Genomic DNA, 23,977 nt, shown 5'->3' on the forward strand with positions numbered 1-23,977 from the left:
TTCTTCCCGGCAAAATGTTCTGTAACCTGCCATTTCCATGCCCCTCTCCTGTGAATACAAATAATTTACTAACTAAAATAGAAGCATCCTCAGCTCTTGGCCACTCCACTGAAACAATCCCAAAAAGAGTAGTGGAAATCAGAGTAGTGGTTTTGAAGTTTATTAATAAATCGAATTTGGTTATGCATTACTTTAGACAAGCAAGTCTCTCTTTTTTTTAAATATGCAAAGCACAGAAGGGTTATTTAAACATTTCATGAAGAGAGCTTGTGTTAGAATGTAATCTAAGTCCAGACAGACTTCCTACAAGCTTAATCTTATGTAATGCACGGAGCAGTTGTGGGATCAGGAAACAAACAAAATTATTTCCACTCCTGTTCTAAATCTACTACTGGTTAGTGACCCAGTTTTCAAGAAGAGAGGTTTTCTGATTACCTGACAGGCGCTCATATCTGTATGAAAAGAATTTAATCTTTCATGCACAAGTACAACACTGCAAACAAATGCTACTGGTGTGAAAGCTGTGCTTTTGCTCTCTCAGCTTGCATGAACGACGATTAGTAGAGAGCTGATTTTTATATCATTTCCAGATAAGAATATTCAAAAGCCGTAGCGGCTATGTGTACATGTGATTCAAACACGAATCGTGTGGGTCCTGTCACGAATACAGCAAGAAAGCAGTGTATTTCATGAGTAGTACCAGTGAAGAGACACGCAATGCTCAGTGGATAAAAGGCTTGTAGTCCCAGCTGGGAAAATAGTTCCATTATCTCCCAGCTGCATAGACATTCCATACAGCTTGGTTCTGCCTGGATGAACAGTGTGGCTTGCTGAGAGCTTGAAACAGTTCTGCAGAAAATTGTAAAGATCCTGAGAGATTTCACTGTTAAGATCTGTAAGTACAAAATAGTGGTGTCTACTGCAATGTGAATAATGCTGGGGAAGGTGCATTTTCTCTTTCTTTTGGTGATTTTCATTAGCATAAGAGGTAGAAAATGTAGAAAACAACAAATCACTGCTTTATTTATGCTGTGTTTCAATGAATTACTGATCCTCAAAATGTATTTATTCTTTGCTAAGGAAAAATATATATTGAATTTGTATTCAGGTGAGGTTAGGATGAAACATAATAGAAGACTGTGCTGCTATAAAGATACCACCGGGGTATATTTTTGAATGTTTCACAAGCTCTGTGTTGCAGTAAAACTAATGGGCAACACAGAGAATGACAGTGCTAATTTTGGCACTTTCAAAGGACTTGATACTGCATATTAAAAGGTGGGGAAGGTAACATGAGACTCATCTCATTTTCTAAAAGCTGAAGGTTCAAAAGCAATAAACATTTGTCTTCAGACGATTTAAATGAGTCTTTAGATGAAAGTTTCCCCCTTTGTTTATTTAAAAGGGGGGAACAAAACAAACAAACAAAACAAAAAATCCAAACAAATGAGGTGATAACATATCCTCAGCTTGATGTTTTCATCCAAAGATTTATGAATGAGTTGCAATTTGGATTCTGTCAGTTATGTACATGGTATGTTGCAGCTTTAAAGGAACTGCAATACTTTATTAAAAGTTTTGGAAGTTTGTGGGTCCAGAAACAAACAATAGGAACTGTATGATGATCATTCAGTTTTGCTTCATGTCATGGTATACTTCCATTGTGCTTTTTGGAGAACTGCAGACATTTGTTGCATCTTTAAAGGGACTCTTCTTATATTACTGATATAATGAGCCTCCAAGATAGGAATTTCTTTCAGCATTCATAGAATAATTACACTTGTAAAACAACAGAACTGTTTAGATAATAGTCTATTCATCCCTTTGTACTTTTTTGCAGTATTTATAGGTGCATACTATAAGGTGAATGCAGAATAGTTACTTCTTCTAAATCATCTTTATTTTTTTTTTCTGAAGGCAGAAATCAAACTTGCTTCCTCTTCAAATATCTTGAAAGTCCTGTAAGTCTTATGTGGGAAAAGAAAATTAAACCTTACAATGCTTGCAATTCTGAGCACCACAGCAACACAAATAATATATCTTCACCAGCAAGCCTTTGCCTTGGGGCTTCAGGGGTGTTGAGTCAGTGGTTTGTGTTTCTTGTGTCTCTGTTTCAAAGTACGGTCACACAAAAAGTCCCCAATTCTTATCTAGGTGATGCTGGTGACTACTATATATCAGACTGTGCAAAAAAGAATAATAAAATGCTCCCATACCTATAACAATCTTCTTAAAATGCTAGTGAGATACTGGTCTTTGGGGGTTTTATTTTTAGTAACAAGCACTGTCTTTCAACTAGAGAGTAAATCTATAAATAATGCAAAACAACTTTGGCACTTTAAATCCAACTGGAGATATGCTTTTCTTTTTTTGTTTCCAGCTTTGCAACCATAATTAAGGAGGCTAGCCATGAATTATGGGATTTCTGAAAACCAGTTTCTTGCAGTTTAGGCAAATTTTGTATTGATCACTGTAGTCATCACCACAAACAACTGTATCTTAGTGCTAAATTGTTGTCTTGTTTTGGTTTTATGTTATGTCTAATTGAGAGGACAGAGGTTGTAGGAAATGTAGTCCTGCCTCTGTGTGCTGGAGTTGTTACTTGCAGTGTTCCAACAAATCCATTGATTTCTATAAGCGAGTATTACAATATTTTCCACTCCCAAAAGAAGAATGTAACAAAGGCCTGGCATCAGAAAGGGGGCAGAGTGCAGATTGTGTGTTTGTTTTGTGTGTCTGTGAAGCAGTACCATATCTTTTGTTTTGTATTTTAACACAAATTATTCATTAAAATAATGTGTGTCTATCTATACACCAATGTTGCTAAATTTCTTTCTAAGATTTTGCAGTAACTCTGTGTTTACTTCATGTTACTACAAAACAGCTCAATTTTGTGTTCTATTATTTAAATTAAGTTTATAAAAGGTACTCATCACAGATGCTCTCCCAATTGCCCTCACAGTGCTGACAGATGAATGCAGTTTACCCTTCTAATGAAAAGAACACTCAAGAGAATTAAAATTAGGATTTCCCTAGCTCTGAGTCAGGGCTCCAAATGCTTTCCTTTCTTTCCCAACTCAATGGGTGCAGACAGACCCTTCTTGGTGATATGTTCCTTTGTGGCATGCCATTGAGAGATGAATTTCAAGTAAACTCTCTTAAAGTGGATCAATTCAAAAAAGATTGATTCAAAAGTTCCCCCTTTTGCTATCAAGGTTTTAGTCCAAGAGGCATATATAGAGACATATGGCCAAAGTTCTAGCCCAGTTTTCACTGGGCCTTCCATTGCTGGTTGTAGGCCTAAATAATTCCAGGTACAATTTTGTATTTATAGTTATTATCCCTTGGTCATCAAAGTATCTGATTTGTGTGTATCATCAGTTATGTAGCTGTCCAGTTTTCAGAGTAGCAGCCGTGTTAGTCTGTATTAGCAAAAAGAAAAGGAGGACTTGTGGCACTTTAGAGACTAACCAATTTATTTGAGCATAAGCTTTCGTGAGCTACAGCTCACTTCTGTAGCTCACGAAAGCTTATGCTCAAATAAATTGGTTAGTCTCTAAGGTGCCACAAGTCCTCCTTTTCTTCTTGTAGCTGTCCAGATGACTTTTGTGTTTTCAAAATGGCAGAGCAGCATTTGATAATCTCTGTGATTTATTCACATTATCTAAACTCTTAATATAAAAATGGGATGTACAGAAAAAGCATGTTTTCCAAAAACAATGTGGGACTGCTTCACACTGTAAAAATCAAAACCCTACCAAAACACTGCACACACGGTTCTCCCCATAGGTTGAGCTTGAGAGGGAGGACAAGCCACATGTGACAGGTGTTCGTGAAGTTGCTAAATGTACTATTGGAAGGTGCTCAGATACTGTGGGGATGTATATATATATACAGTATATATATATACATAGTATATATATAGTACATACTCCTCCCCCTACAGTATATAAGAGCATACAAAAATTACAAATATATTACTATCAATAATATACAACATGCTACAAATTAAGTCTGAGAGGTGGTTTATGACTTCTCTCTAGGTAATGTTTCAAAGACATCCCAACAGTATCTGGAACAGTGTCTGTACTTTCTGGTGTAGCTGTATCTGTGACATCTTCCTCCTCAACAGTCCCACTTGTAGTAGAAACAGGGACGTGAAGCTCACTGGTACTATTACAAATCATTGTCTGTATCTGTATTGCAGGTTCAGTATTTTCAACAGGCATCACTGGTGTACTTAGGTGCCAACTCCATGGGTGCTCTGGGGCTGGAGCACCCACGGGGAAAAATTAGTGGGTGCTCTGCACCCACCAGCAGCCAAGTTCCCCGCCCCACCTCACCTCACCTCCGCCTCCTCCCCTGAGCGCGCCACATCTCCGCTCCTCCGCCTACCTCCCAGCGCTTGCCACCGCCAAACAGCTGTAGCAAGCTCCAGGAGGGACGGGGGAGGGGTGGGAACGTGGCGTGCTCAGGGGAGGAGGTGGGGCCAGGGCGGGGATTTGGGGAAGAAGTCGAATAGGGGCAGGGAGGGGGCAAATTTGGGGCAGGGACTTTAGGGAAGGGGTTGGAATGGGGGTGGGAGGAGCGGGGCAGGGGTGGAGTCAGGGCAGGGCCAAGGGCAGAGTGGGGTCGAGCACCCACAAGCCAGTAGAAGTCAGAACCTATGTTGGTGTAAAGCCTCTTGCTGAATGAGTGCCTACAAACTGGTTTACATGTCTTCTCCATGTCATGTTTGGTGCTATTTCTGGCTTGATTCAAATGTGGGCCATAAAATAACATCCCAAAGGTGAGTAAATATAAAACTTGTTTAAAGGCTCATATCTCTTAATTACTTCAAAGTATAACTGCTGATGTACGACCTGGGTTAGGACTGAAGACATACCAAGCCAGTGGCTAGTTTAAAAAGATGTGTGCTGTACACAATTACATACAGAGAGCAAGGCAAGAGATTCTAGAATGTCTTCCAAAGATGTAAGCTATTTGGGAAGAGAATACTATATTAAGTTAGAAAAATTAATATTACTAATGTCTCATTACCCAGTGCCAGATAGGGCTGGATAGGGTAACAATGAGAAAATATTGTCTAAACAGACAAGATAGACAAGGTGGGGGAACAGTTAGAACGCACAAGTAGAGTGAATAATGTGACAGTGGCAAACGTCTTGTTAATCCACAATTATTTTATTTTATTGTATTGTGTTTTGTTTTTTGCGCAGTGGGTTTACTTAGTTAGGATTAAGCTAAATGGAAAAAAAAGAAAAGGGAGGTGGAGTGTTGGGGAGGAGAGAGTAGAAGGGACATGTGTGGAGTGAAGTTTAGTTTGAAGAGACTGTGAGACGGTTGGATCAAACATCCAATCAGTGCATGGCAGAAAAAGTCAGAGAACTTTCTACAGTTTTGACCGGAATGTCCAGGGGTCCCTATTTTGGCTGCTTCTGCCTCTACAAGCTCAAGTCTCTGGCTGGCTGTTAGGGTAACCAGACAGCAAGTGTGAAAAATCGGGACAGAGGATAGGGGGTAATAGGCGCCTATGTAAGACAAAGCCCCAAATATCAGCACTGTCCCTATCAAATCAGGATGTCTGGTCACGCTACTGACTGTTTTCTGCAGTTTTGCCACAACATCACATGGTAATGAGAAGAGGAGGTACCCTCTGGGTCTTAGTGCCCTGGAATATGTGTGGAAAGTCTACCCTGCATAGTTCTGGGTTCAGGAGAGTGCTGTCCGGAGGGGAGGTCCCAGCAGGTCGCCATCAATCATACCCCTTCCCTTCAGTGCAGCCACCCCTGCTTGTCCTACCAGCTGTACTCTCCAGCATTCTACAGTGTACAATAGATTTACAGAGAATATAATATTAAACTAATCAGCAAAGTTAATTCTTACGCTATCTCTGGTCAAGTAATCCCTAAAAGGGCTGTTTGGCAGTCATATGCAGTTGTTTGAGTATAGCAGAGCAATCAGTGCATTTGTAGAAAAGTACTTAAGCAACAGAAAACATCACCCTGATAATAAAGGGAGTTGCTGTCAAATGTGTTTGATAGTCTTAAGAGCCACAAAAACACAATGCAAGAGAAAAGACCCACACACAAGCCGCTCAAAAGTTTATTTTTAAGCAAGTGTCTTCAGTGCCACCTAGAATCCAATTCCAAACAAGAAGAATACCCTGGGGACTATAATATGGGTGAGGAACTAAATGTACATAAACTAGATGAGGAAGAGCTGAAAAGCCCATAGAAGCAGGTGGGAACAAGGAGAAACAACTAGCACTATGTGACCTAACTGTTCTCAGCAGACCATCAACTCATGCTCCCAGGACCTGAGAGTCCCACAGGCCACAGAACTGCTGTCCTACACAATGACATTGCAAAGAATATTAATTCAATGCACCAAACTAAAATCACAGTTAGAAGGAAAAGCCCACATTTACAAGATGACAAAGCGAAAATACAAAAAGCTCATGGAGATGTTAATTACTGGATGAATTTCCAAAATGTCCTACAAAAAAAAATGCTTAATAAATCATTTCAAAGTAATAAAAAAAGAATATTTTTCAAAATTAAGAAGAGTTTGCATACATCAAATAAGCATAAACTGGAGTCATTTGAGGTAATGACTGAGGTCTAAGTACTGTCGGTGACCACAGAACTGATCAAGATGCTAAAAGAAATTTAAATAGAAGTGAAACAAATAAAAACATTGACAGACTCAGGATCCTCATTAGATACAGGCCTCCTGGAACAGGATACCAAATCCCTTTATAAGACCTGATGAGTCGAACTCAGGCCTGCCTGGCTGCTGACATCGCTATAATGTCACCCACTAGCAGTTGTACCACACTTCCACATGGCCCCATGACCTGCTGAAGACAAAGACTGTGGGAAGTCCTGTCTCAAGGGGTCTGACAGCAGCCTCATGACTCCTGACTGGATCCCTACTCTGTATAACCCAAGCTGGATTCCCGGAAGTGTCCAGGCAACAGTGTGGAACTTCTGTAATTGCCACGATCATTTGTGCTCCCTGCTCCTGAACTCCTGGTTTTGACCTTGGGCTTGGACTCCTAACCCAGACCCTGACATCTGACTCAAACTTGGACCTTTGGTATTGACCTTGGCCTGGAACCTGACTATGAACTGGTCCCCAGCCTGAGGTTTGACCCTGCTCTGACCCTAGGTCCTGACTGCCCTCATTGGGATCATGACACCATGGCTCATTCTCAGAAGAGTAGGTTAAAAAATGGGAATTTTTTTTCATGAGAATTTACACACACACACACACACACACTACTCCTTTTTCATGAGAATTTTTTGTCAAAAAATTATTTTAAAAATGAAAATTCAGCTCTAATGGTCAGGAGAGAAACTCCTCTAAAATAAGTTCATCGCCACTTACAGCCTTAGTAGCCTTTCCCACCTAATCCTTCAAAAGACATCTTTTCTTTATATGTATTTGTTTATTTAAAACCAGATTCTGCCCAGCCCATAAAGTGTGTGTGTGTGTGTGTGTGTGTGTGTGTGTGTGTAAAGGGGTAGGGTGTCAAGTACCCCATTCCCTTTTCCTCATAAGGTCAAGCAGAATTATTGCATGTGTTCTTAGGGATTCATCCATTTTGTTCACTCTTACGCCTCAAGAATCACAGAGAGCCACAAAAAGGTGGGGAGAGATAAGGTGATTTCTTCTTTCCTCCCCCTACTCTATGTCCAGTCCTCATGCATAGGGAAATGAGCTTCACCTCACAATAGGGTATAGTAATCTGGATGCAGAGGCTGTGCACTTGGGAATTCTCCTCCCTGTGTTAGTTAAGTGTGTGAAGAGTCCCACTGAAGTCCTTAAAGCTAGCTAGTGTTTACTTGGGCTGGGGCTCCAAATACTCAGCAGTGCATCTTGGAAGACAGAGCCATTATATATCCCGGGCACTCCAGCTCAAGCATTTCCGCTGACCTCAGCTGAGAGACATGGTCTCTCACAAAGACAGGTCCCAAGCCACTTATGGCTCTATAAATCAAACCCAAAATCTTAACACCTGAAAACCAACAGGGAGATCAAGCAGATTCCAGAGCACTGGTGTGCTGGCTGAGATGCTCTGCTGAACAAATGGAGCACCAGCTTCAGTTTCTGAGTTGATTTACAGAGTAGACGCCTGCAGGGCATGCTCCAGTAGTTTAACCTGGAAATGCCCAAGGAGGAGAGTGCCCAAGAGAAAAAGATGTAACTTCATAATAAGACATTTTGATGACTCTTGCTACAGGATTGCGTCACAGCAATGTAACAGAGTCAGTAAACATTGGCTCCCGCCATACGATAGGGTTATAAACCTTCTATTTATCTGTTGCATATCAGGCAACCAGTCCAGAAAATGAAAAAAAAATAGTCTATTACCAGCACTCCTGTGTATTGTGCCTTTAGTAAATGGCATCAGAAGTAAATGAAATCTTTGGCAAATATGAAGCCAGCTGAATCTCTCACCCTGAAAGGGAACCAGGGAAAGAACTAGCACTTCTAAACTTTCCTTGGCAGCAAGTGGTATTGAAGAGAAATCAGAAAGGGTAAGGTGTTCCTCACTGCTGCATATGGCAGGCCCAGAGGCATTGCAAATCTGCAGGGCAATCCCGTGGGGACAGGAAGGGGACTGCACTCAGCTAGACAAAGTCATTCCTATTTTCCAGAGGACTGTGATACATGCAACAATGTCAGTGGGGAAAGGCACATTGTTGAATAAATTGCATGAAATCCACAGAACTACTTCTGAAAATTGGCTTAATCCCTGAAGAGCAAGGTTACATCCCTTCCACGTTTTTTTTAAGCATTAACTCTTCTAACTCTGGATATACAGAAAACAACAGTTGAACAGGTAATGCTAACAGAAATTTTGGGGAGAGAGATAAAACTTCATGATTCAATTAGGAATTAGGGGCAGGGTCTTTACTGGGGGCAGATTATTTTTCATCTGCCTACTGTGGAGAGTTTTGCACCTTCCTTTGGAACTGGCCACTGTTAGTGGACAAAAAGAAAAGGAGTACTTGTGGCACCTTAGAGACTAACCAATTTATTTGAGCATGAGCTTTCGTGAGCGACAGCTCACTTCATCGGATGCATGCTGTAGCTCACGAAAGCTTATGCTCAAATAAATTTGTTAGTCTCTAAGGTGCCACAAGTCCTCCTTTTCTTTTTGTGGATACAGACTAACACGGCTGCTACTCTGAAACCTGTTAGTGGACAGTCAGGCCTAATGGTCAAAGGAGTCAGACCTAGGATTTAGAAGAGGCATCAGTAGCCAGGAATAGGAACAGTCAGAATTGGGTTACCAGGAGTGAGGCAAGGTAGTGTCAGGGCTGGGTCCAAGACAGGGGCAGGAGCTGTCACACCCATAAGGAAATGCTTTGAGAAGGTACCAAACTGCTGGGTTTAACAGCTGATCTGGTGACTCTTCCCACCATTCAGGTGCTGTAGCCAATCAGGCACCCTGCTACAACCTACTCATTAGTTTTCCTGGAGACTGGCCGTTCTACTAGTTCTGATTCCTGACACTATTGGAGGCAGGAAACTGGATTACAGTGACCCTAGGTCTGATCCAGTATGGAAATTCCCATCTTGCTCTAAATCAGTAGAAATTCCTATGATCCCACCAATTGCATATTTGGGCCCTGTATTGATATATATTCTGATTTTGCCTGTGGTTAGTATTGTTGCCCTAATTTTACAGATAGGGAAAGCAAGGCTAAGAAAGATAGCATTATTTACCTGGGATTAGAATGATTTGTATTAGATTAGGTAGAGGTCAAGAGATCTGGGTCCTAATCTGGATCTGACATTGACTTGAGAAATCTCTGAACGCTTCTAAGTCCTACTCTGACTTTCTTTGTAACTAATGTCTGTAAAATAAGAGCAAAGTATTAAAGTCAATAACAAGATCCAGACAGAATCCATGGCTTCCTTGTTCATTTAACATCTGAACCAAAGCACACTGGAATAAATGGGAGTCTTTTCACCAAAATCAATGGGCTTTAGATCAGGCTTTTTAGATCCCCAGAATTCATAAATGCAAACTTTCAAGTGAAGATGTCTGTCTAGTCTTAACATTATTCTCTATGAATTTCTGACCCTCAAAATTGTGAAAAAACCCTGAATTTTGGAAATAGACAATTGTGCAAAATGAATAGTATGAACTTTTTGATGTTTTTCTTATTCAATTTCTCCCAGCTGCATTGATTAAATTAATTGTAAACTACTAGCATCCCAAAATGAAAGTGTGACAATGGCTTTCTTTTCCAATCAAAGTCTGGAATGGATGTCACCAAGGTAATTCCACTAGGCATAATGCTGTACCTCCTCATTTGATCCCATTTTTTAATCTATTTTTATGTATTTTCTTTGATCATGCATGAGAACCAGAAAATATTCCAGCAAGGACAGATGTATTTGACTGCATTGGTGAGAGCTGTTGTTTTTAAAATGGTAAAATGAAGAATTTTGGCCACATGTTAAAAAGATCACAGTGGAGATTTTTGCTGTTCTTTTATTTTACAATGTCAGAAATGTAATGTTTGCTTTTGGGTAAAATTCAAATCAATGCAACCCTCATAACCTAATAACAGGTTATATATGTTATCCAATATATAATTTGTTACACAGTCTATCTATGGCTTTTATTTATTGAGTCATTAAAAGTTTGTTTTTGTAAAATAGACATTATGTGAGTAAGGCATAAAAAGGAATAACCCTTCATACGTACCATGCTACACATTAAACTACCCTTAAACTAAGTCATTAATCAAGTAGCTGCAGCCTAATGAGACCAAAATAGACAAGAACAGCTTGAAATCTTTCTTCAAGGTACAACTTTGTATTTATAGTATCACAGCATTTTCCATATCCTTTTATAGATTGGTTGGGTGGGTCCCACATATTTTCCCCCGCAAGTTACAAAATGGTGTGTTGGTATTTAAAGAATAAGTGGTTTTCATTGTGCCATAAACTACAGCTGCCTGTGAAAATATAAGGCTAGAAGAGGGATAATACACTGTGTCTTGAGTAGTGGGTAGTGAATAACTGCACTGACCCAGGAGGTGATCTGGTAGGTACTTCAGACTGCTTATTTCCCCCATGGCCATCTGCTATGATGCTGGGGGGGTTGTTTACTCTATGCTTCACCTCTGTGCATTTACTTCCTGGGGGGATATCTGGCCCATTAGATCCATTCCCCCACCATTCGCTCATCACCTGGAGGGAACATTCTGGTAACATGGCAATGCAAGAGAGGATGGGCATCCTTCATCCCCCAATACTCTTCTACACAGAAGGGTCAAATATAGCCCATAGTAACTTGTATGTATTGTACCTCCAGGTAGAATATTTAATACTTGCTGTTAGGATTGTGTACATAATTGTGAAGTAAATTTCAATTTGCTGTACTTAGCACTCAGGTATTTTTCTTTTCTAATATACATTTCCCCCCTTTCTATATACACTGATCCTGAGGCTGTTCAGCTGCAAGGTGGTCGCAGCCATGAAGTAGAGCAGCCTCAGGGCTGCTCTTTCTTACATTGGCTGTTCCAGAAGCTGGGGATTTCTGAGAGGCAGACTTAGTCTGAGTCATGCCCCACAGCTAGGATTGCCAGTTTTGGTTCGACGTATTCCTGGAGATTTAATCACATGACATAATTGTGACACTATGCCCCATATTCTTCATAGAGATATGGTTATGATATGATTATGGCATAACTAAGATTAACGGGTAGTGATCAATGGCTCCATGTCTAGTTGGCAGCCGGTGTCAAGTGGAGTGCCCCAGGGGTCGGTGCTGGGGCCAGTTTTGTTCAATATCTTCATAAATGATCTGGAGGATGGTGTGGATTGCACTCTCAGCAAATTTGCGGATGATACTAAACTGGGAGGAGTGGTAGATACGCTGGAGGGCAGGGATAGGATACAGAGGAACCTAGACAAATTGGAGGATTGGGCCAAAAGAAATCTGATGAGGTTCAATAAGGATAAGTGCAGGGTCCTGCACTTAGGACGGAAGAACCCAATGCACAGCTACAGACTAGGGACCGAATGGCTAGGCAGCAGTTCTGCGGAAAAGGACCTAGGGGTGACAGTGGACGAGAAGCTGGATATGAGTCAACAGTGTGACCTTGTTGCCAAGAAGGCCAATGGCATTTTGGGATGTATAAGTAGGGGCATAGCGAGCAGATCGAGGGACGTGATCGTCCCCCTCTATTCGACGTTGGTGAGGCCTCATCTGGAGTACTGTGTCCAGTTTTGGGCCCCACACTACAAGAAGAATGTGGATAAATTGGAAAGAGTCCAGTGAAGGGCAACAAAAATGATTAGGGGTCTGGAACACATGACTTATGAGGAGAGGCTGAGGGAACTGGGATTGTTTAGTCTGCAGAAGAGAAGAATGAGGGGGGATTTGTTAGCTGCTTTCAACTACCTGAGAGGAGGTTCCAGGGAGGATGGTTCTAGACTATTCTCAGTGGTGGAAGAGGACAGGACAAGGAGTAATGGTCTCAAGTTGCAGTGGGGGAGGTTTAGGTTGGATATTAGGAAAAACTTTTTCACTAGGAGGGTGGTGAAGCACTGGAATGCGTTGCCTAGGGAGGTGGTGGAATCTCCTTCCTTAGAAGTTTTTAAGGTCAGGCTTGACAAAGCCCTGGCTGGGATGATTTAGTTGGGGATTGGTCCTGCTTTTGAGCGGGGGGTTGGACTAGATGACCTCCTGAGGTCCCTTCCAACCCTGATATTCTATGATTCTATGAAGATGTATTTTATGCAAGATGGGTTATGTGAGATATCACTGGAAAGGTTATGATTTACTGAATATGATTATCCTATTGATATGCATGTATCATTTTTGTATCTTAAGCTAGGAATATTGTCTGTACGTCTATTACAAATGTGCTTACACCTGGCGAACCCCCACTAGACAGAATGCAATCAGTCTGGATGGCCGATTGGGAAGGGCGATTAGGGAAAACAATAGGTCTTTGAAGATGCTAATCTCCCACCAGGAAGTCTTCCAGGGGACGCTACAAACAGCCTCTGAGTTATGGTTGCAGGGACATGTGACCAAGTCTCCTGGTACTGGACTCCATGATTATACTAGTATTTTTCCACTAACTGGGGGTGGGGATCACACTGGGAGACAAAGGATTCTTGCCATATGCAAAAACTATTTAAGGCAGGGGAGTGACATCATCATGGTTCACTCTTCATTGACTCCCCACCCAAGAAAGAGGACTGCTGGAAACACCTGAGAACAAAAAGACTGGACTAGGGGAGAGGGGCTGAGCCCAAGCTAGAGGGTGTCTTGCCTGTGAAAGGAACATCTGGAGGTGTTAAGCAACAGGCAAGTGCAGCTTGCCTTCAAGAATCTCTGCAATCTGCCTAAAACAGTATTTAGGTTTGCTATTTATAACCAGGGTTTTTAGTATATTAAGCTTAGATTGCATGTTTGTTTCATTTGCTAGGTAATCGGCTTTGATCTCTTTGCTGTCACTTAAAATCCATCTTTTGTAGTTAATAAACTTGTTTTGTTTTGTCTAAAACCCAGTGTGTGGAATTCATAACTTGAGGCAGAAAGCTGTGTATATCTCTCGCCACATTGGGGAGGGGGGGGCGAATTTCATGAGCTTACATTGTACAATTCTCTGTGCAGCGCAAGATGGTACAATTTTGGGTTTACCCTCTAGAGGGAGTGTGCACTTGAGTACTGGGCAATTCCTTAGCTGAGCCTTCCCAGGCAGATCTAATCTCAGCATCTGAGTGTAAAACTGCAGCAGGCTGTGTCCTGTTTGTATGTGTTTTGGTAAAGTGCAGTCTGAAGCCTGAGGGAGGGCTTGGCTGGCTTGCCTCAGCAATACAGTGTAAAGGGAGCCCACACTTATGGGTTAGGTGGGCTCAGTGGTACCCCAGTTCCCGGTGGTACCCCGAAGGTAGGGGGGAACCCATTACAATAATCGTTAATTAAAAATGAATCTTTAAATCCTGGAGACTCCAGGCCACTCCTGGAGGGTTGGCAACCCTATCCATAGTCTACCCCCTATGCTCACTGCCAGGAAGGGACTAGTACAGGAGTCACACCACATGAGTGGGGCCCTACCAAATTCATGCCTGTGAAAAACGCATCACGGCCTGTGAAATCTGGTCTCCCCCGTGAAATCTGGTCTTTTCTGTACTTTTATCTATACTAAACAGACATCAGTGTTTCTCGTCCTGACCCAAAAGTTCACCGATGGGTCATAAGGGGGTCGTGGTATTGCCACCCTTACTTCTGCACTGCCTTCAGAGCTGGGTGGCCAGAGAGCGCCAGCTGCTGGCCGAGGGCCCAGCTCCAAAGGCAGCGATGCAGAAGTAAGCCTGGCAATACCATACCAGGCCATCCTTACTTCTGTGCTGCCGGCTGCAGCTCTGCCTTAAGAGCTGGGCTCCCGGCCAGCAGCCGCCGCTCTCTGGCCACCCAGCCCTGAAGGCCCGCCACCGCCAGCAGCAGCGCAGAAGTAAGGGTGGCAATACCGTGACCCCCTTACAATAACCTTGAGACTCCCCCACAACCCTCTTTTGGGTCAGGACCCCTACAGTTACAACACCATGAAATTTCAGATTTAAATATCTGAAATCATGAAATTAACAATGTTTTAAATCCTATGACCATGAAATTGATCAAAATGGACCATGAATTTGATAGGGTCCTAGGTATGAGGGTTATGCCTGGGAGGAGGAATTTTCCATAGGCTAAATTTGTTGGATTTTGGAATGTGTTGCGTTTCTGGATCTGTGCATAGCCATTCAGATGCACTGGAGGACCTGACTGTATGTCTCCCCTGAGTTTCTTCAGACTTCCCAATTGAATTCTATGCATCCCTAAATAGAACTGACTAAACCAGCAAAACGTATTTTGTGTTCATTTGGAGATGTTTTGTTCATTTGTCATGTGTTTTCTTAAAGATATGTTTGTGATACATATGGTTCATCTCAATCAATGATCTGAATCAGTTTCCAGCTGTTTAGGAAAGAGATATTTTTCATCACTGCATGAAACGTAACTATGAATCAAATAAGTTATTCACTTCTTATTTCTACCATATATAAAAATGTGTCATAACTCATTAATAAATGCCTGAGAAACTGCAAGTTTTTTTTTTTTCACAGTAGAGTGTAAACTTTTGAAACCAAATACACTTTCCAAATTGGAAACAAAAAACAAACGAATAACTCTTTTTCAATTATTAGAGAGATGCAGAGGTTTTGTTGTTATTGTTGTTGTTTTGGCCCTCCCGATATAGGGATCATAAGTAGACATGAAAGGGAAATGGTTTTTCTAGGCCAGTAAGAATATTTTGAGATTTACAAAAAATTACCCTTGATGAAATGGGACAAAAAATCAAAATCTCAAAATTGTTCACAAGCCAATAATCCAAAATAAACAAATAAATAGATAAATAAGTAAATTGATTGGGTCAATGGAAATATTTTGTTTCCATTTTAATTTTTTTAACTTTTTTTTTTTTAATTTTAACTATGTTTAATTTTTCAAACAAAAAAGTCATTCCAAGCTGAAAAAAGGAACTTTTAATAGTTTTGGTTTTGAGGAATCTCCATTTTATGATTGTAACACAAAAACCCCTTGGCAAAGGGTCTCCTGTTCTTTGGAAACAACTCTCACCTCAGACCTGACAAACTCATTACACCAAATACATATCTTGTAGGATATTTACATATAAAGGGTAACATGTAATGTATCTACAGAAAGCTGGTAATGTGTCAAGGTTCAGTATCATTGTGAGATATATGTACAGGTAACATTTAAGGAATAATGCATTTATATTGAAAGTCTGTTTTATGGACTTGGAGTAAACAGTAAAGATTAGTCACCATGATGCTTCAATAACGGCCTATTCAAAAAAGGGGAGTTTCTGTCAATGCACCCTGTCAATGCAAGGCTCAATTGTTTAAACTTACACAATGCTAAGACTTTGAATGGGAAACTATCAAAGGAAAGGACAAATAATTGAAACCACTTAAAGGTAAAAAAAAAAAGAAAGAAAGATTACAGGAAGACAAGGATTTAACCTATCTCTGAATAGAAACAAAAGACTGGTTTCAGCATAACAGAGTGTGTGTGGAAGGACACTGCACCTATTCACTGAGGAAACCCTTTGAGGAGTGGGGTATGGGGGGAGAAATTTTTGAATGCTTAGATCCTGATCTGTCTGAAACCAGCCAGCTTTGCAAAAGACGGAATTTTGGGTGGCAAATCTACTTTCTTATGTAGGAAAAGTAATTATAAATGAGTGTGGCCACAGATTCACACTTTATCTTTTGTTTTGTGTTGTAACCATGTGTTTCCACCACTGTCTCTTATTCCTAGTTAACTCTTTATATATAAACCTATTTTTGTATTATTAAATATGCTCACTAATACTGTGTGGTTCACAGGAGCAGTGGTTTAAGGTAGAACTGGTAAATCAGAGTACACTTCACCTTTGCATGCAGAGGATCTGGAATTTCTCTGACTAGCCAGTGTCAGGGGCTGGATATCAGAGGGGAACGATTCAAAGGGGTTTGGGAATTGGGGTGTGCCTACAAGTCAACCTGCAAGGTGAAGTTAGGCCTAACATAGCCTAGAGGAGAGTGTTTCAGTAGCTTAAGAGCTGGTGGTGTCAGGGAGCTGCCACAAGAAAGACTCCTGTTCACTAGAGGCAGGAGGGTAACAAGGAGACTCCAGTCCTGGGTACTCCAAGGACCGTCACACTGGTGAAGAACAGATCGTTTATTGAAAAATTTCTGACCAGCTCGATTCAAAATAAACTTTCATCAGAATGGCTGCACTGTGTAGGACTGTCTTTAAATTGCAATTAAAGATCTGTAGAGGGCCAGGTAGGTGAGGTAATGTCTTTTATTGGACCAACTCCTGTTGGTCAAAGCAGCAAGCTTTTGAGATACACAAAAGTCTTCTTTAGGTCTGGGCTATGTCTCTATAGAGATACACACCTAGAGATACAGGCAAACAGTAAGTGGAATGCTGTTTAATAATCAAGATTAAACTGACTGATGATCCTAATCGTTAAAGGCCTGATCCAAATCCCACTCAAGTCAATGGAAGTCTTTCTGCTAAGTTGCATGAGCTTTGAATCAGGCTTCATATAGCAAACATTAGTGATTCATTGTTCTATGATTTATGACCCACATAACCTAATTAAGCTTGAGATATTTTGAGCTATGTGGTCTAAGGGGCTTCCTTGTATGTATTGTCTGGAGCTGGTCAGAAAACTGGTGGATTTTCCCCAAAAAATTCACAGAAAATGTTGATGAAAAAGTTTTCATCTAATTTTTCTGCAGAAAATTTTGATTTTAATCAAAATACCAAAACTCCACAAATATATTGGTTTTCCATGTTTTTCAATGAATTGTCACATTTTTGCACAGGAAGCAGAACTTTGTTCAAAATCAGTCAATCAATCAGTAAGTCAGTCTAAAACAGTTTTTTTCAACAAGTTCATGGTTTCTGACTCTGATAGAGAGAGAGGGAGTATTTTTTTAATGCCAGTGAAGTTTATTGACATTCTAATGACCTATAAGAGCTAAGGAATGTGGATTCTCTAAGTCCTAATAACATGCAGTATGTCTTCTTAAACAGAATAAAGTCTTTACATTGGGTAGGTGATCAGATAAGGAATACATTTTTTTTTTTGTCTGAGGCCAGGATTGGTGAAACCTTTTACATTCAAAATCATGTCGTAATAACACTGCTTCAGATGTGAAGGCAAGAAATGACAATGCTATAATTTAGACCAAGATCACTGGATGGACATTTTCATGAACATACCACAGGCTTCTCATTCTTTCTCCCATTCCTATTCCTTCTCCTAAGCTCTCTCCAAAGCAAGTAAGTCTGATGAATCAAAATATGCACACATTGCTAGAAAACATCTTGGACTGAAGAAAAGGCTGATACAACAATAGCAGTGACACCCATTGTAACATCATCAGAAATTACTAGTGCCTCTATACCCGATGTGAATGCAACCAAACATGTGGATGATAAGAAACCAGAGAAGAGCAGTAAAATCCCTGAAACCAATCTACATGATTAAGAACATAACTCTGTTGAAAATAATATTAGTATGCAAAAATGCAGACCCTTTTAATGTTGAGATCCTCCTCAGCTCCTGCTCTTCAAACAGGAATTTAGTCTAGCGTCATTAGAGACTCAAATTTATTTTTAAGATTAAATAAATTGAATTTAAAATAAACATATTGAGGTTTATTGATAGGCGGGCTTTACAATTATTTGAAATTGTATGTGTTAACACACCCATGACATGCATACTTCTAGCCTGTATGTCTGAGAAAGTGTTTGAAGGCTGATGGACAATGGTTCTGGTATTACACGTTCTCTTTTCCTGTTGCAATTGTGAGAGGTGCCCCATAAAAATATGACAGATGGCTAGATAAACAGTGTTGAGACATAGACACTGTATGTGCATTCTGTATATACGTATAGAGTGTGCTACAGGTCCACAGCTTTACATAGGAGAAGGATTTCATCAAGGAAATTCCCATGCCACAATTTGAGTTCCATCCTCACCCCTTCTCATTGCTGTCTGTTCCTTTCCTTTCCTTTTCATATTTCCACCCTCACTTCTATTCAAATACTGTTAAATGACAGGAAGGCACTATATTGGGCTGAGTGGGTGTTGGGATGAATCCTAGTTTGATGGATTTGGGCACTAGTCCTGGTCTGGGTATATTATAGTATAATTGTTCTGTATGTTTGTAAAGCGCTTTGAACAGGCATGTTTTCAAATAGCTCAAAATAAAGAAATAGATGGCTCAAACAGAGGTAGTTATTGACATGTAATTGGTTCACATGCAATCAAAACCTGTCATGGACTGTCCCTAAACAGCACAATCATTATGGTCCCCCATTGTGCACAGGGGGCAGGATGCAGGGAGATTACCTATTGGTTCATTGTTTTCTGAGTGCCATCATGTGCCACTGTTTCATGGAGACTCCTGATACCTTACCATAGGTGGGGCTGTACCCAGGGAATCTGCAGCTAGTTGGATCCCCCAGTCAAACCCCCTCTCTTCCAGGCAGTATGAAAAATAGCAGTAACCGTAACTATATTACACAATGGCCTGAAGGCAGTGACTGTTCCTTTCCTGACCCCTGTAGAACTGTCTTAGCTTATAGATGCCCTATCTAGCAGCATGTGTTTAATGATTAGCATGTGAGTAGTCTTACTGATTTAATGGGTACTGACTAAGATTAAACACAGTATTATGAATTACTGTTAATATTAATAGCCATGTTTATTACAATAGTGTCTAGGGACCAACCAAGATTGGGGCCTGATTATGCTAGGCACTGTAAAAATATGCAGTAGGAGACAGTCCCTGTCCCAAAGACATTACAATCTAAACAGATAAACACATTGTTAAATGATTTGCTGGATCAAGGCCATGATCCTGCTTCTCTGTCTGTGCACTCACCAGAAAATGATCAATAATGAACAGCCAAACCACACTGTTGTAGGTAATTTGCTTCTCTTGATACAAAATCCAGGTCACCTTTTGCTGGTTGGTTTGTTTTATTTTTATTTATATGCTGCAATACATTTAAACTCTTATAAGCAAATATATATGATAAGATTAACTGAGTCAGGATGTTTGCTTTATTATGCTCTATCCATATTTGCATTTGCAGAGGTTTAAAAAAACAAGGTAACATAAGGAGATATGGAGAAATAACACACTGTCATAGTAATGTCAAAAACCAAAAATTGCCATTTGATTTAGGACATGTAAATATTCCCTGTCTTATAATAAGATTGACTTTAACCATATCAAACTCTACTAAACAATAGCAGGGACATTTTAAAAAATGATCAAACATTTTAGAGCGGGTATGCTATCCTGGAGAAAGTAGGTACTTTCTATATCATTGTCAAAAGACAAAAATTGCTTCTTGATTTAGGGTCCAATAAAACTGTACACAGTTGTGAGTCACTAGAAGAAATCTATAAAACCATTGTTATATGCATGGTGGGTAATTGTGACATGGATGGAAGGATTTTGAAACATCTCTCTAGTCTCTGCTGCTACTACATCTGTATGAGCACTGGAGCCCTTTGAAAAGCTTCCTAATATTGGGGAATACTAAAAGATGACAATATATTAAGTGTTTAGGTAATGCTTTTCAGATATAGGAAATTTATAGGTACTTCTGGGAAAGATGTTTCCACTTAGAAAGTGATATGCCCTTGACTCATGTATAAATATTACAGAGCATGCATGAAGCTGTATTGAATTGACAGAGGTATTTTCAGATCTTTGTGGGCATGCAACCATAAACCAGTAATCTTGGAAGGCACTGGGGAATGTAGGGACAATGGATCTGTGTTCTGGTATGTTTCAAACATTTTGATAACACAAAGAGAATGAGAACATGCATTCAAATAGGAGCAATACAATGAACTAGGCAAGCATGAGAAACTGTTATTAAATAATCCAAATAAATTCAAATTAATTCGAGATTACATTTGTATCTATTTTATGGTCCTGAAGGATCCTTATGCACTTTACAAACTCCAAATAAAATTTTATTCTTACATCCGCTTGGAGGATTTTGATCCCAATACTCCACTCCCCTTTCCTAATGAAGGAAAAACAGTACATCAGAGTTGAATCCCATGATCAACATCACTGAAATTTTCCTTCCTCTTTAAAAACAGAATGTTAGAACTGTGGATCTTGGAAGAAAACTTTGCCATTGAATTCATTCCACCCACCGCTGAAATGCTGCCATATATGGGCTTAAAAAGTGGCAGCTGTTTAAACTATGTACAGACACAATGCATAACTGTTTAGGATAGAAAATGTAGAACATTGTAAACACAGGGAGAATTTAGCGAGATAGAAGGGACTTACCTAGACTGAATTCTGATCAAAACACTCGAGTTAAGAGTCTTTCAAATAGCCAAAGCTTCAGGTAATATCAGTTCAATTTTCCCTTAAATTAATATGGACCCCTGAGTCTTGTCAATTTCAATTCGTTTCATGGTAGACTTTTAGTACAAAACTGTTATGATGACTAGCATTTAGACAGTAGGACGACATATGTGAATAAGTGCTATCTGACATAAGTGAGGCTTGCAGAAAATGGCCTGAGTGAGATAGGTAGATGTTAAATCTTTTACTGTTAGTTTTTTATACTTTAACAGGTAGTTTAGTGTTCTGCTATTCTCCCTTCCATTAATCACTATGATTCAGACTACATATTTTAGTGTGTAAAGAGTCTAAATTAAAGTGCTGATTAGATGGGTATAAAAAAGGCTTCTCAGAGAAGTGATGGAACAAGAAAGCAGGTTCAAGTTCTATTACCTTTTGAATGTACAGTTTAAAAGATGAGAAAAGAAAGCAGAAATGAAAAGGCGATTCACTCTCTTAAAGTGTCCTCACCGTGTATTAAGCCATGGGCCGTTTTGTCCTGGTGGATGGAGAAAGTGATTCTATTTAACTGTAGGGATAGAATTTGTTGGTAGGCTGGTAGGAAGGGGATCATTGCCTCTTCAAGGTGTCTCCTTCCTCCCCAAGAAGATTACTGGGAGACAAGATATACCTGCCAGTTTGTCTAGCTCAATCCCCAGGTCGGTCACTTTATGGATGGCCCTTCTGTTGTATTTTCAATAGAGAAGTTTTGACCAAAATATTACGTATTAATAAATTAATATCTACATATTAATAAATCCTAAGTAAGACCATCCTTATTGATCTTGCCTTGGCTAGATATAAAAGTTTTTTTCACGAAATATATGTGCACCAGTTTCTTATCTGGCATAAATAAGCATGGCTCCATCAAATTCAAGGAAGCTATGCCAATTTTCACCAGCAGAGGATCTCTCCCATTGCATTTGTTGTCAAAAAATGTAGAACACCTTCAGAACAATAAGCTCAAGCACACATCACTTTAGTGTAGCCAGGAAGAAAAAAACATTCACAAATACTTATTATTATTCAATCTAAAATTCTGTCTAACATATTCAGAATCTATATAAATTGTCTGCTGCATACACAGTAGATGCAAATGTATTAATACGCACATCTGTGACTTGGACTGAGTGCAGTATAATTATCAGGAAAGAGAATCAATTAAAACAAATAATCTGTCATGTGCGAAGTGGGAGTCCAGTAGTAATTAATGTAATAAAACATATTCATGTTTCTCTCTGTCGTCTTCTCTCACTTGTTTGGTGACAGTTGATATGGTCTGTCTTCAGAATGCACAAACAGCTCACATGTAGTTTAAAGGAAACAATGGATTTGGGAAGAAATTCATTAATAAACAGACATGAATTAATCTTAGTAATAGAATTACATCATAATTTCTGAGCAGTAGGAAGAAATAGTGACCTGGTATGTGAACTGACTTTGAAGGAACTAGAATGTGACTTTAAATTCTATGTTTAAAAAAAAAAGATATTTTCTCATAGAGGGAAAGAAATTAGATATTAGTATTGCCTAAAATTCTGCCATTGCTCTGTATTCTCTAACGTTCTGTTTTCTTCACCTCACATTAACACATTTTTTCTGTATATGTTCAATAATATGGCTTATGGTAACATATGCTTTATTTTATAATCTTCCATTTAAAGGGGAATTGCAATATTTTATAATCTACATGTTATAATATGTTTGATTATGCAACTTGCTATAGCGTGCCTGTTAAGAAATCAAAACTGCACATAATGCCTACTTTGTAACAAGCTATTAAAGTAAGACATGGCTATGTATCCTTAATTAAACATTCATAAATCACTTATTATTAGAACTTTGGTGGAAAATATCAGCCCTTCTAAGGACACTATCTTAGCCCAGTTTGAGATACTGAATTCAGACAGAGTTTGCAAATTCTGATAAGCACCTGCAAATTTCAAAACCCTCAACCCTCTGCCTGTGTGACCTGTATTGGTGTGTGCATTATACACACAATTATACAATGTTGTACTAGGTGGTACGCTTTACACACAGCTCAGCATAGGGGAGGAATGGCACTCCAAGCAAGACAGGCTGCTTGGCCTTTCATCAACCAAAAAGGAACAATGCATATTGTTCCCTGCTGTGCACTGACCTGCTCCACAGGCTGGTAAAGAGGGGGGCAGAGCCAGGGGCTGACTTCGTCCCCACCTTTGTCCTTCCCCCACTGCCTTAGATGGAGCAATTACTGGGCAGATCTTAGTGACACAGCCTGTTGTTGTGATTGGCCCTTGCATGGATTACACAAGGGGTGGGTGGAAAGATCCTGGTACAGGACACCCGCTCCTTCCTGCACACCAGTACAAAGGTCAATCACAGTCTGGCCTTTACCATTTGGGAATATTCAGACTGTAGATATACCTGAAATTTGTGGCCTGTGAAATTCAGAGGAGAGAAAAACAGGAGAAAGGAAAAGTTGTGACATTTTGCAAATTTGCATCCATTCTGTCCCCTTGCTGTCCTTGAGTATAGTGTCATTGGCAATGTGGACACTGTGTCATACTGTGCCTGTTTCTCATTTGTACAAGGCATTGCCAGAGCAGTTTAAAGGGGCTTTAGTGTAACAGGCTTTGGCGTGCAATAAGATTTTGTATCCACATAGCATGTCTGTCTTTTTTGTTGCTTTTTGTTATGCAAATCCAGCACCTCCCTTCCTTTGCTGCAGACGGTCTTTTGGCAGTGACACTGGCGGGCTTCTATTCTGCATGGAAGATGGGCAAATGGAGGTGGGAGTGATACACAGGGCATGTGTTGCGTATCACAGAACACTACATTCTGCAAACTCTCTGAAGTAGGTGGGGTACGAGTGCTTCTTCAGCCATGTGAGGGTCTGCAAATAGTACATCTAACATTGGAGAAATGTGTAGAAAATGTGTCTACCAAATGCAGAATCCCACAGAGTCTGGAGAAATGAGACATTCTAGTTTTTGTTAAT

The 23,977-nt window shown here is 40.0% G+C and overlaps 1 protein-coding gene across 3 annotated transcripts in view; it reads left to right on the forward strand.

The window, feature by feature from the left end:
• Positions 1-389: 389 nt before the first annotated feature.
• The window catches only part of CNTN6 (contactin 6), a 230,894-nt gene continuing 207,306 nt past the window's right edge, over positions 390-23,977 (forward strand). For 2 of the 3 annotated variants that reach the window (XM_048858290.2, XM_048858292.2), the window contains exon 1: positions 391-895. The gene's annotated coding sequence lies outside the window, so the exon portion shown is untranslated. Of the gene's footprint in view, positions 896-23,977 lie in introns of all 3 variants that reach the window. The other variant, XM_048858291.2, reaches the window with a different exon arrangement.

This window comes from Caretta caretta, chromosome 7, assembly GCF_965140235.1.
Source record: "Caretta caretta isolate rCarCar2 chromosome 7, rCarCar1.hap1, whole genome shotgun sequence".
NCBI classification, from domain to species: Eukaryota; Metazoa; Chordata; order Testudines; family Cheloniidae; genus Caretta; species Caretta caretta.